A 12,829-nucleotide genomic window follows, 5' to 3' on the forward strand; every position below is an offset into this window, starting at 1 on the left:
ATTCTGAGCATCACCGTTACTTTTGGCTCATTTGTTTTTCACTCTCCAGAGCCAGAACAGGGGGGTATTTCTATCTCCTTCACTCCCATTCTTGAAATTCTGCTTTAATTGCTTCTCTTTGGCTCTTGCTTAAGGTTTCCTGCTCTGAAGGGGTCAGTGTATTGATCCTGCACTTTGATAAGGTCAGCAGAGATCAGCTGTGACATTTCCAAGCCATTTGCTCCTCCCCTAATGGGCTTAGTCATCAAAGAGTTTTACAGGGGACAGGGCAGGGGAGAGATTGAATTTAAACTCTTACATATGTTTATTTAGGCAGTCCTGGAAGGTTCTAAATAGAGGTATCACTTGACAGGCTAAAGCATGTGATGTCCAGGTTATGAACTCCACGTGTGGCACCATCGTAACCAAACCTCGTGGAACCTCCGTGTGACCCCACGGCACTGGGGGACTGGGGAGGTGGCACTGACTGAGCCCAAAGGGCACAGGAAAACTGACCCCCCCACTCCTGGCACAGCTACAAACCCTGGCTGTGCCTCCAGCCACAGCCAATCCCTGGCAATTCAGAGGTAGGTGAGGAGATTAAAGAAAAGAAACAGCAGGCAACATCTGTCGGGCCAAATGAGCCTGGAGGAGGAGAATAAATAAATGAGTTTCTTCCCGATGTCTGCAGCAACCAACTGAGCTCTGGGGGAGTGAGACTGGACGAGGGCAAGTGGCTTAATGAGGAGTCCAAGGCTGAGCAGCAGATTACACAGAATTTCCTGTTCTTGTCGTGGCTTAGGGGACAAGTGAGGGAGCAGGGGCATGGGGAGATGCCCTGCACAATCCAGCTCCACTCCCCTGAGCCCAGATCCTGTCTCCCAGGAGCTGGATTAAAGCCTGGCTGTCCCAAAGTTGTCTCCTGCTGGGCCAGTGGTGACAAAGGAGGAGGATCCACACCCTTGAGAGCTCCTCCAGTGTTCTCTTGCCCTCCCTGCTGGGAAGTTGCACTGTATTTTGGGACTTATCTGACCTGAACTTCCAGGCATTGAATCTCATCGTGTCACTGTCAAAATCCTGGGAAGTCCCCTGTAACCCAGGATGTTTCCATGTTGGAGGAGTCTAGACATCTTGGGATCTCTGAAGTAACTCTTGGACAAACTGAACAAGCTGAGCTGAGTGAGGAGTTTTTCCAGCCCCCAGCTGTGCATATGGAGTCCTTTGGAATGCTCCCTGGAGTGTCCCCTCCCTGTGTGGACACGCCAGATCTCCTGGAAAAGCTCTGAAAATGCAGAGCTGTGGTGAGCTCTGCACAAGGGCTCTCTGAGCCTCCGTGTAAAATGTGGGAGGGGGTTGGGTTTCTTCACATGAAGTCATGTAAATGTGGGTAAAAGAAGGAGAAAAATGGAAGGTAAGAGAGGGAGCAAATGCAAAGGGTCAGGGAAAACCCAGTTCCTGTCCCTGCTTGGATGAATGTTCACTTACTGCAGCATCTTTAGTCCTGTTGCAGTGGTGCTTTCTGAGGCAATCTCTCACCTTGTAAGTAGCTGTAATTTGCATTCCTGCTTCCCAGAGGTGTTATCTTGCATTTGGTTGCATCAGACTTCATTTTTGCACAGTGCTGTGCCCAGGCAGTGCAGATCAGGGCCAGCAGCTCATGGTCAGGGGACCACGTGTGGCTGTGTTGTGTCACCCTTTCCAGCCACGTAGGAATGTTTATCCTCCCGAATCCGTGCTCGGGCACATGGATCAGGGGGCCCTCGATTGGGGTAGACCCTGCTGACACCTGATAGGATGGGGTGAGAAAAATGTATTTAGTGGCTCTATAAGGGCCATGAATCCTGCCCCTGGTATCTGATCTCGTTTAACCTCCCGTGCAATCCGCCCTGTTCTCATCCTTACTTACTGTGTGACCTCCCTTTCTGCTGTCTATAAATGTTCCCAGCAAAGAGAATCACTCCAGCAAATGGTGGATAAAATGCTGAATGATGTGGCCAGAGAGCAGAGCATTGGAATTGATCTAAACTGCCTGGATGTCCCTGCTCATCCTGGAGCAAAAGCTTTTTGTGGATGTTTTCAGGCTAAGTGAGGCCATAAAGTTCTCAGGGTATCCCAGGCAGTGGCAGAGTGATTCAATCAAGCTCTCTTATCAGATTCTCACTTATCTTTCCCTTCCCTCCTCCAGCAGGGTAGGAAATGCCTTCTCTGAAAGGCTGGACAGGCACTGCTGGGGTGGAGAGCTGCAGCCTTTAGCAGAGTAAGCAGATACCAGACTATGAGGTAACTTAAGAATTCAGCTGGTTAATGAAGCATGTGGCCTCCAGATCCTTCCCAGCTCCAGCCCTGCACACCCTTGTGCCTTGGGGCTCACCCCAGCATGGGAAATATGTGTTTTATGCACACAGGATTCTTCTCCATGGAGGATTTCCAAGGCACCAGCCTCTGAAATGCTCCTGGCTGCTGCTCTTCTTGGAGAGGAGTCAGTCCCTTGTCACCAGGGAGGCATCTGCCAACCTGAGCCCACAGAGGGAGGCTGAGGGTAACTCACTTCTTAAAAAGTCACCTTAACTGCCTTTTTGTCACTTGGGTCTGATTTACCTGGAGGAACAGAATAGCCTTGGCTAAGCTGGCTGTGGTCCCAGCCCTCACCCTGCAAATCCTGAGTAACCCAGCCAAGGCAGAGCACAATGAAGCAGAAGGTCCCCTGCAGTCTGGGATGTCACTGGACCGTGCAGAGGGATTAGCTTTTGTGCCATACTCAGGTTAACGCTTTGCAAACGCTATTTCCAGGCAAGAACTGATAGTTCCAAACGTGTTTAAATAAGTTTAGAGACTGGGGATGCATTCCTTAGGCTTTGGAGTGGATGGAGCAGGACAGTGGGGTCCTCATGAGTGGATTTGAGATATCCAGTTGCCTTGTTGCTGTTCCTGTGTGGGGTACTGTGTGAGTGGGGGCAGTCACAGGGCTGTGCTGACACTCTGGCTCCTCTTGAGGACCTTCCCACGTGCTCCAGGATGCTGTGGGAGGGCATGAGCTGCTCTGGAGGTGGAGCTGGAGCGAGCAAAGCTCAGGATGGGGCTTGGGAAGCTTTGGGAAGCTGGGTTGCCAAATGTGTGGTGTCGTTGGGGCCTCTGACATCTCCCTGCCAAAGGCAGCTGTGGGCAGGCAGCTGAGATTTTCTTCTTCTCCCTTCCTTTCCTTTCCCTGCACTGCTCCTGTTAAGCTCTCTTCACTGCACTCACCCTGATGGTCCCTCCCTCGCTTTATGTCCTTCAAACTCTTCCCTTTAAACACTTAGTCATCACTTAGCTAAACTACTATATACAAATATAGCTCTTTTGATCTTCCTACGTAAATCAATACCTCCCGCCCTTTCATCTTTGTAGGGGCTTTCTCTGAGCTCTCTCCAATTTACTACCTGTCTTTAAAAGTGAGTTGTCTTTTCAGGCTGATTCCCCACGATTTTCAGATTTCCTGAAGCCCCAGCACCTGCAGGAAATCGGGGTGGCTCTTTGCCACCTCCATTTACCTTCGAGTGGCACCAAGTGTTACGTGCAGAGCATCTCTTGTCTCCTTGGGCTGCTGTGGCTCTTCACAAGCCCTGTCAGCCTGTTCTGGAGATGAACAGTGATGCAGCCCAAGCTCCTGTTCCCAGGGAAGGTCTTACAGGACACTGAAAACCAAGGCACAAGCCAGGCTGTGCCATTTTGGGGTGAAGGACACTTGTCCCACTTGGGTTATAGAAAGGAATTCCTGCAGTGATTGGTGGCTGTGGAGATGAACCCAACATTGTCTGCAACAACTCAGCAAATGTCCAGAGCAGCTGTGGCTGCCCCAGCCCTGGAAGTGCCCAAGGCCAGGTTGGATGGGGCTTGGAGCAACCTGGGCTAGTGGAAGGTGTCCCTGGCTCGGGATGGGGGGAGACTGGATGGGCTTTAAAGCCCCTCCCAACCCAACCCAAACCATTTTGGGATTCTGTGAAATACGTGACAGGAGCACAGGGAAGCCCAAGATGAGTGAAGGGAAATGAGCTGCAGGGAGCAGCTGTTTGTCCCTTCAGGGTGGGTAACTGGGCATCCCACCCTGAGCCACAGGGGTTAACTGGGCATCCCTTCCTGAGCCACAGGGGGTAACTGGGCATCCCACCCTGAGCCACAGGGGGTAACTGGGCATCCCCCCCTGAGTGAGGCACTGGGGCACCCTCAGCCATGGCTGGTGGGGTTAAATCTCAGGCTCAGCCAGGCCTGGGACAGGTGGGGTGGGATGCACTTGTCAGGGATGGATGGATGGGCTCCTGTCACTGCTTGGCTGGAGCCGTGGGAGCAGCAGGAGTGTCCTGCTGATGTACAGTGGGAGGTGATCCCGTGCCTTGATTTAGTGCTGGTGTCACACACTGAGCCCGGCTCACACTTCATCCCAAGTGTTTAGTCCCTTGCTTATGTTACATTTGGTAAATAAAACTGTCAGTGAAATGCTCTTGAGCATGTGACCGTGGCTTTAGGGCAAGAATTAAGGCTCTCTGTAGGGCTGGAAGAGACCATTGCACAATTTCTCCAGGTACCCTGGGACCATTCCACCCCTGGACTGGGAACACTGGGAAAGTCATTAAAGCTATTACAGTAAAAAGTCTTCCCTGTCCCCCCGCCCCCCTTTTAAATGAAAGGTTTATAATAGCAATAAACCCTTGATTTTAACATCTCCTTATGGGTCAAATCAAAGCTGGTTAGAGCATGAGACAGGGAATCTCACCACTCTGCTCATCCCCTCTGGATAAATGGAGTAGTGCTGCCATGGGCCATATAGCTTAATTAGTCCCTATTCACTGCTGTTCCTTAAAAACCTCCTTTGCAAAGCCTGGGCAGCCTGTCCATGTCATATTTCCTGCGTTCTCAGAGGTGTTAATGAATTCATTAATCACTTAATGGCAAGGAGAGTCTTCAGGGACCGGCGTCGCAATTTACTGCTCCCAGGAGGAAAACTCTCTTGTCGCTGATCTAAAGTTTCAGCTCCACTAATTTGTACCAGCAGAGCTGCTGAGCTCCTTCCTGCAGTCCTTGGAGTCCACACGGACCTCCAGCATCGTGGAAGAGCCCGGAGTGAGGGGGGGTGGGAATTTGCTGGGTGAGGTCTTGTGCTGAATGATGGAGGTTTCAGAGGCTGAACAGGGCAAAGGAAACCTCTCCCCACCCTCGTGCTTGTGTTCCTTTTTTTCATTTCTCCCCACTGGGACAGGCTTCCTGAAAAACCACTGCAAAAGTTCCTCTGTGCACTGGGCTTGGAAATGCATCCCAAGCCTTTCTGGCTTATAGGAAATAGAGACTCTGGCAGTGTGGCTGTGTAATGTGGCCTGGGACTGCAGGCTAGGCCGTGAAATGAGCCTGTGAATCTTTTCTAATTGAAGAACGTCAGGGTGATGTATTTTGACTGCAACTGTCAGTTCGGATGTGAGTTTGAGTGTTTGCATTTCTGTTCCACGGGAAATGTTGATTATTTCAGTCTCTCGCCCTCGGAGCGGGAGAGCGGCGGGTGCCAAAGTTCCCCACAAAATGGCTCTGCTGGCTTCTTCCTAATCACAGGGAGAGGAGGAGGTGAACAGAGCCCTCCTCTCTGCTAATTCCCTTCCACCAGCCTGTCATCACTTTGCAGTTGCACCTTTTTAAAGGATTTTTTTCTCCCTGCTTTTCTGTTCTCCTGTGTAACTTCTGCTCTGGTTTCTCTTTTCATCTTTGCCCTCAGTCTGTTATGTTCCCAGACTGAGAGCCCAGGGAAGGAGAGTGTGTCAGGAAAGGGGTAGCAGGGCAGGCAGAGCTGGAGGCTGCCCATGTGCAGGCCTTTGCTCCCCATCCCTGCCATCCTGCTGGGATTCACTCCCCAGGGTGTTGTTCTTGCTCAGCAGCTCCTGTTAAGGGCGTGTGAGATGAAAGGTGGGAGAGGAGCTCTGTGTTGGCCTGGGAGAGGAGAAAGGGGGGAGAGAAAGCAGGAATGCAAACCCACTTCATTGGAGAAAACACAAAGGGAGGCAATTTCACTAAATGCCAGATGGTCAAACCGAAGCAGAGACATGTAGAGCCCTCCATGTCCAACTGTTTGCTTTGGCAGGGAGCCGTGGCTGTTCAGTGAGAGTCTCCCAGGCACCCTCTTCTCCTCCTTGGCTTTCCTCAGCCCCTTTCATAGAATCACAGAATCAGCTGGGTTGGAAGGGACCTCCGAGATCATCAAGTCCAACCCTTGATCCAACCCCGCCGTGGTTCCCAGCCCATGGCACTGATGCCACATCCAGTCTCTTCTTAAACACCTCCAGGGATGGAGAATCCACCCCCTCCCTGGGCAGCCCATTCCAATGGCTGAGCACCCTCTCTGCAAAGAAATTCTTTCTAATATCCAACCTAAACCTCCCCTGGCACAGCTGAAGACCCTGAGCCCTCTTGTCTTGCTGAGAGTTGCCTGGGAGAAGAGACCAACCCCCCCCTGGCTCCCCCCTCCTGTCAGGGAGTTGCAGAGAGTGAGGAGGTCTCCCCTGAGCCTCCTCTTCTCCAGGCTGAACAGCCCCAGCTCCCTCAGCCTCTCCTCATAGGACTTGTGCTCCAGTCCCTTCCCCAGCCTCGTTGCTCTCCTCTGGACCTGCTCCAGCCCCTCCATGTCCTTCCTTCCTGAGGGCCCAGAACTGGACACAGCACTCCAGGGGTGGCCTCACCAGTGCTGAGTCCAGGGGCAGAATCACTTCCTTGGACCTGTTGGCCACACTGTTCCTGTGCCAGGCCAGGATCCATTGGCCTTCTTGGCCACCTGGGCACACTCTGGCTCCTGTTCAGCTTCCTGTCCATCCCCACTCCCAGCTCCCTCCCTGCCTGGCTGCTCTCCAGCCACTCTGTCCCAGCCTGGAGCTGCAGGGGGTTGTTGTGGCCAAAGTGCAGGACCCGGCACTTGGCACTTGCTCATCCTCTGGACCCCTCCCCTTTCTCCATCCTCCTGATACTCCCTTGGGTCTCTTTCCTGGCCTCTCATCTCCTCCTGCTGCCCGTGATCATGTCACACCTCAAATGCTGACATGATTAAGAGCAAAGATTGAGCAGGGAACCATCTGGGCAACCACTCTTCCTCCCCCAGGATGGGATGTCCCTGTCCCACAGCAGCCTTGTTGAAAGTGGGAGCTGGATGCATGGCCAGGCAGGGGAAACTTTTGTTTGAAGATATTCTTTAATATATAAATAGATATCCATGTCTTGAAGAGCCACATGTATCCATTTGTTATTTAATGAGTGTCTTTTTTGTAGTTACTGTTATTCCTGTTATTAAATCTGAATTTTCCTATGCTGAAAACACTGTCAGGGTTACCTGTGGAGCTGCACTGTCAGCTCCAGGAAGGTAAACAAGGTAAAGATGATGGGAGTTTTCATGCTTTTCTTTCTTGGGCAATGTCCATTTAGAGGTTATTTTTCTCCCTGTTGGCTTTGATAAAATTCCAGATAACAAGTGGTCAAGATGGAGAGTTAAAGAACAGCAAAATGAGTATTTTAAAATCGTTACAAACCAGTGACTATGGAAAAAGCAGCTGAGCTTTCCTGGGTTTGTACTGACATATATGCTTATTACCAGCTATTCTTGCTCAAATTTGAAAATACAGGTTGTTTGCAGGTTGTTCTCCGGGTTTAAATGGTAGAGTTCTATGGAATAGGTACAGGCAGAGTGCTGGTCCGGAATGACTGGATCCCATTTCCAAGGAATTGAACTCATGCTGGCAGCACTGCTCCTAACAAGGCTCAGAGGGAGAGTGCAGACTTGGGAGGAGGCAGTGGAATGCTGGAAGCCTGAGCAGGGCAGGAGGTTTGCATTTCCCTTTGTGCAAATTCAATCAGAGCTTAATCATCCCAGAGATGAAGGGGTGGCAGGAAGGCCACTGCCAACACAACACTGGCAGTTCTGGGCTTGTCCTTCCCGTGAAGGAACATTGATGACCTTGGAGGTCTTTAAAGTTTGATGATTCTATGAGTATAAACTTCATCCTCCCTTCCCTGGGAGCTTTATGGTTTGGTTTGGCTGGAAAGGCAGTGGGATCCTTGCAGGCAGAGGATCCGTCACTCAGGGGGAACTTGGAATTGTTCCACTTGGGCATCACCACAGGAGATGTTGCTCCAGACAGAGCAATCAGGAGGGACTTTGTTCAGCACAGGGAGATGCAGCTCCCAACGAGCTCCCCTGTGTGTGAGGGTGTGCTCTCTGCATTCCAAACATTTATTACCCCACACTGCCTCCTGTGCATTTTACAACAGTTAGGACCAGAGTTTGCCTTGTTGTCTCCACAGTTCCCAACGGGAATGCCATCATTACTCCAGTCATTAGCAAGATGCAGGTTGTTTTCCAGAGCTGCTGGCTGTGGGATTGCTGCTGGGAGGAGGCTCGTGCTCTCCAGCCTCCCACGCTCCATCCTTCTTCCAGGGGGATGTTGTTGTGCTCAGCAGGGTTGAACCTGAGGGGGAGAAGAGGGAATGGAGGTTACGGAGAGACTCGTTTTGAGGGAGTGCTGGTGGGTGGCAGGGTCAGCAGGGGGGACTCAGGGATGCTGCTCACGGCAACAGCCATGGAAATCAGAGCAAAACAGCCACTTCCCTGCATTCCTTCTGTGCTCTGTGTGCCTTAGCTCTGCTCCTGGCCTGATGCCTCTCCCTTTAAATCCACATTGCTTGGACCTGAAGAGATGGTTTCCTCTGGCGCTGGAGATCATAGAATCAGAGAATCATAGAATCATAGAATCACAGAATCATAGAATCACAGAATCACAGAATCAGCTGGGTTGGAAGGGACCTCCAAGATCATCAAGTCCAACCCTTGATCCAACCCCGCCGTGGTTCCCAGCCCATGGACCTGATGCCACATCCAGTCTGTCCTTAAACACCTCCAGGGATGGAGAATCCACCACTTCCCTGGGCAGCCCATTCCAATGGCTGAGCACCCTCTCTGCAAAGAAATTCTTCCTAATATCCAACCTAAACCTCCCCTGGCACAGCTGAAGACCCCGAGCCCTCTTGTCTTGCTGAGAGTTGCCTGGGAAAAGAGACCAACCCCCACCTGGCTCCCCCCTCCTGTCAGGGAGTTGTAGAGAGTGAGGAGGTCTCCCCTGAGCCTCCTCTTCTCCAGGCTGAACAGCCCCAGCTCCCTCAGCCTCTCCTCACAGCACTTGTGCTCCAGTCCCTTCCCCAGCCTTGTTGCTCTCCTCTGGACCTGCTCCAGGACCTCAATGTCCTTCCTGAGCTGATCCGTGGATGAAGAGGGAAAGGCTGGAATTCAGCTGGCAGCTGCTGTCAGTCCAGCCCCGTGCAGCCCTGGTGGCACCAGCTGGCGGGGATTCTGGATCCAATGGTGTCCTGGGACAGGCTCGGGCTCGAGGGATTGGGATTTTCACAAAGTAAGAACAGAAAAATTCTGACTGCAATACTCAAATCTGCTGCCTTAAAAAATAAAAGACACTAACTAATACCACGGAAATTAATGTGAAGGAACTGTGACCTGAGAAGTGACAAAGGGACTTTTCTCTTTTCTTCCTGGACTCTTGCTGAAGAAAAAGAGAGATTTGATGTGATGTAAATATATTATTTCATCGTAGAAGGATAGTTAAGTTGTTACCTATATATATATGTATGTAAATAAACCTTGTAAGTATTTTTCCCCTTCCCCCAATGCTGAGTAGCTGTATTTTGTCTGAAAACCCTCTCACTCTGAAGCAAATTGTGGGAGGGGGGTTTGGACTTGGAAATTGGATTTTTGAGGGGTCTCAAACAAACACAACTGGGTCTCTCCCATTCCCTGCACAGTGATGCCCATCTCAGCACCTGGAAGCCCCAGCAGAGATTCTGGACCCGCTGGGTCTCCCCTGAGAAACAAACAACAAAAAAAGACGGATGGGTAGATTATGTTTATCCACAAGAGTATTTTTTTAACGTGTCACCCCTCCCAGCCTTTGGCAACCCTGACACACTTGAGAATTCCTTTGGATTTCCCACATTTCAGGGATGCAGCAAAGACACAGCAAATAGTTTGACTATGGGATATGGGAGGGAAGTTGTGCTCCCAAAAAAAACCTGCCCTCTGTTCACCTTTCCTAAGGAAAATGCTGAAACTTCACATTTCAAACCTCACATGCATTTTTCTGGAAATTTTACCAAACTCTTCACAGACCTGGAGACCAAATGAAGTGTTTTGTTGAAGTTCAGTAATAGGTTTCATTCAAACCTAAGTGATTGTTTTTCTCATTATAGAAAAAAGGAAAAAAGAGAAAAATGTTTCTTAATTTTTCTGTTTTCCTTCGGTTTTTGAAATTTTGGGGAACCAGAACTGTTAAGTCTCTATCTCACTGGGAGATTCCAGAGGGAAGGACTTAATGGCTTGGAATATAAACACAATATTCACAAAAACAGAGGAAAGTAAGAAACAAGGTTGGTTTGTTTGGCTTTTTTACCCCCAAAATTGGTCTTTTGCACCAGGGTGCAAGAATTGCCACATTCTCCCATGTTTCACTCTCACAAGGTTTGGTTTCTCAGTGTTTAAAACCAATTTACACCTTTGCAGGACAACCACGTCCAGCTTCACATTGGTTGCCCTTGTTTTTTACAGGAAGCTGGGGAAAAATTATGTATGGGCATATTTTCCTCCTTTCTAAATGCAAATTCTTAATTCAAGTGAAGATGTATAATTGTTTCCTGATATTAGGTATTTTTAGGTGTGCTCCCATCTGAATGCTATGAGCAGGCCTTTTTCCATTACCCTTTGGAAGGAAAAACAAATTTCAATGGGATTGTATTTGTTGAATACTGATGAAAGTAACTGAACAGAATTTAAAATTTACATGGGGAATAAGGTATAAAATGTGACCTACTGAGTTAAACTATTTGCTGTATCTTAGCAGACTATCATCACCATTAAATTGTACCCGTGATAAAATATAACTCGTAATGCAGGGGATAGAATAATGTCTTTTAAAATGAAAAGTGCATTTCCTGTCTTCTACCAAACTTGGAACACAGCAGAAGTAATAATAGACACATATAATGAATGACCCCAATCTGTGTGTATCCAATTACCCCACCGGGTGATACTTAAAAGTTATTAAGGGTTGTCTTTGAATCTTGAGTAAAATCAAAAGAAAAGGTGATTTCTGGGGTTGTCAGACTGTCCCTGGAGCTGATGCTGCAGAGATTTGGGTGATCCCAGAGCCCAGATTCACAAACTGTTGGCCCAGACCCTCAAGTTCTTCTGGTTTGTGACATTTAGAGGAGAAGCTCTTGTTCCTTGGGAGTTGAGGTTCCCGTCCAGAAAACCTGTCCTGCCCCGTTCCACCCTTCAGGGTGTAACCTACAGTGGGTTGTGAGGCCTCCCAGCTGGATTTGGGAATGCTGCTGATCCTCAGCCCTGTGTTATTATTAACTCACAGAACGCTGATCCCACAGATCCCACGACCACAGTGCCCAGAGATCAGGCATTTTCTGGTGGCTGAAACTCAGATTGAGATGGTGACAGGGATGGGAGGTGGGGAAAACAGGGAGGCTGTGGATGATACCCCCAGCTTGGAATGAGGGCTGCCTGGATCCGCAGGAAGGAGGGTTGGCTGGAGCGAAGGCAGCAAACTGCAGTGCCCTGAGGATGCATTTCAGCCTTCAGAAAGCTCCAATTGATCTTTGGGGCAACAAGCCCAGCTCCTGAATTGGATAAATCTATCTATAAATCCGATAATCTCTCCTGGAGTGTGCTGGGGTGACCTTGGTTGGATTGGTGCCCACCAAAGCTGCTCCATCACTCCCCTCCTCAACTGCAGGGAAAACAGAAAGTCTTGTGGGCTGAGGTAAGGGCAGGGAGATCACTCACCAGGTACCATCATGGGCAAAACAGGCTCCACTTGGGGAAAGTAATCAAATTAACTACCATTCCAATCAACCCCAAGTGCCTGAAAGGAGACAAGACCACTGTTTTTTGGCAGCATTTGTGTCCTGGGGACCCTCCACTGCTGTCCTGCATGTCCTCTGGCATGGAACACATGGTCCTTGGTGTGGGAACATCTGAGCAGACCCTCTGAGGAGGTTGGACTTGGTGACTTCGGTGTCCTGTGCTAACCCAGGATCCTCCTGCTCCCCCTGAAGCACCAGCAGCAGCGTTGCAGTGACCAGAGAGCCAGAGCCCCTCATCTGCATCCCCCTCTGCTCAGAGGTAAGGAATGGTGCTGAATTCAACAGGACAAGGGGGGCAGGAGAAGCAGAGAGATAAAAACTGGGGCTGAGCAGCTGGGACTTGCTGCTGCTCTGGTTTGTGCCCAGTCCCTCCCTGGGGGATGTTCTCCAGTCTGTCTCAGCACGCCCAGAGGCCTTTGAGTGAGAGGCTGTGGTTTACAGAGTCAACAGATTTCAGCAGGCTCCCAATATTAATTATTAATTACTCCTGGAGAGCGCCACACGTTAGATTGGTGGAGCAGTTGCCAGCCCTGCCTCTCCTCCCCACAGACACTCTCTCACTGTCAGATTCCTCTCCCTGACCCAGACCCCAGCGCTAGAATTAGGCCAGAAACTATTTTCCAGTTGAGTGGCTCTTAATGGGCTCTCCAGACGTGTTCTCTGCATCCTGTGAGTGACTGGATCTGTGGAGAGCAGAGTCAGTGGGATTGATTCGTTCTCTAAGAAGTATTAGGGTTTTAACTAAGTGGGGCTTGGTGTTGCTGGAGGTTGTATCTCATTCTCCAGAAACAGCCACTAATTACCCACAACACAGGGCAAGAGGCTGCTCTGGAGAAGACCATTTGCAGGACTCCTGGGGGAAGGTGTGTCCTGGTTAGAACGGCTGGGACCAATTCATCCCTGGATGGGTGTA

At 50.0% G+C, this 12,829-nt stretch overlaps 1 long non-coding RNA gene across 1 annotated transcript in view; it reads left to right on the forward strand.

The window, feature by feature from the left end:
• The first annotated feature begins 834 nt into the window (after positions 1–834).
• Positions 835–12,829, forward strand: part of LOC113977606 — a 24,124-nt gene continuing 12,129 nt past the window's right edge. Inside the window, exons 1-3 of the long non-coding RNA XR_003537363.1 lie at positions 835–2,259; positions 2,385–2,518; positions 11,949–12,175. This is a non-coding gene — a long non-coding RNA (uncharacterized LOC113977606). The remainder of the gene's footprint in view (positions 2,260–2,384; positions 2,519–11,948; positions 12,176–12,829) is intronic.

Source organism: Neopelma chrysocephalum, unplaced genomic scaffold (assembly GCF_003984885.1).
Source record: "Neopelma chrysocephalum unplaced genomic scaffold, ASM398488v2 Primary Assembly neopelma1_252, whole genome shotgun sequence".
In the NCBI taxonomy this organism is placed as follows: domain Eukaryota; kingdom Metazoa; phylum Chordata; class Aves; order Passeriformes; family Pipridae; genus Neopelma; species Neopelma chrysocephalum.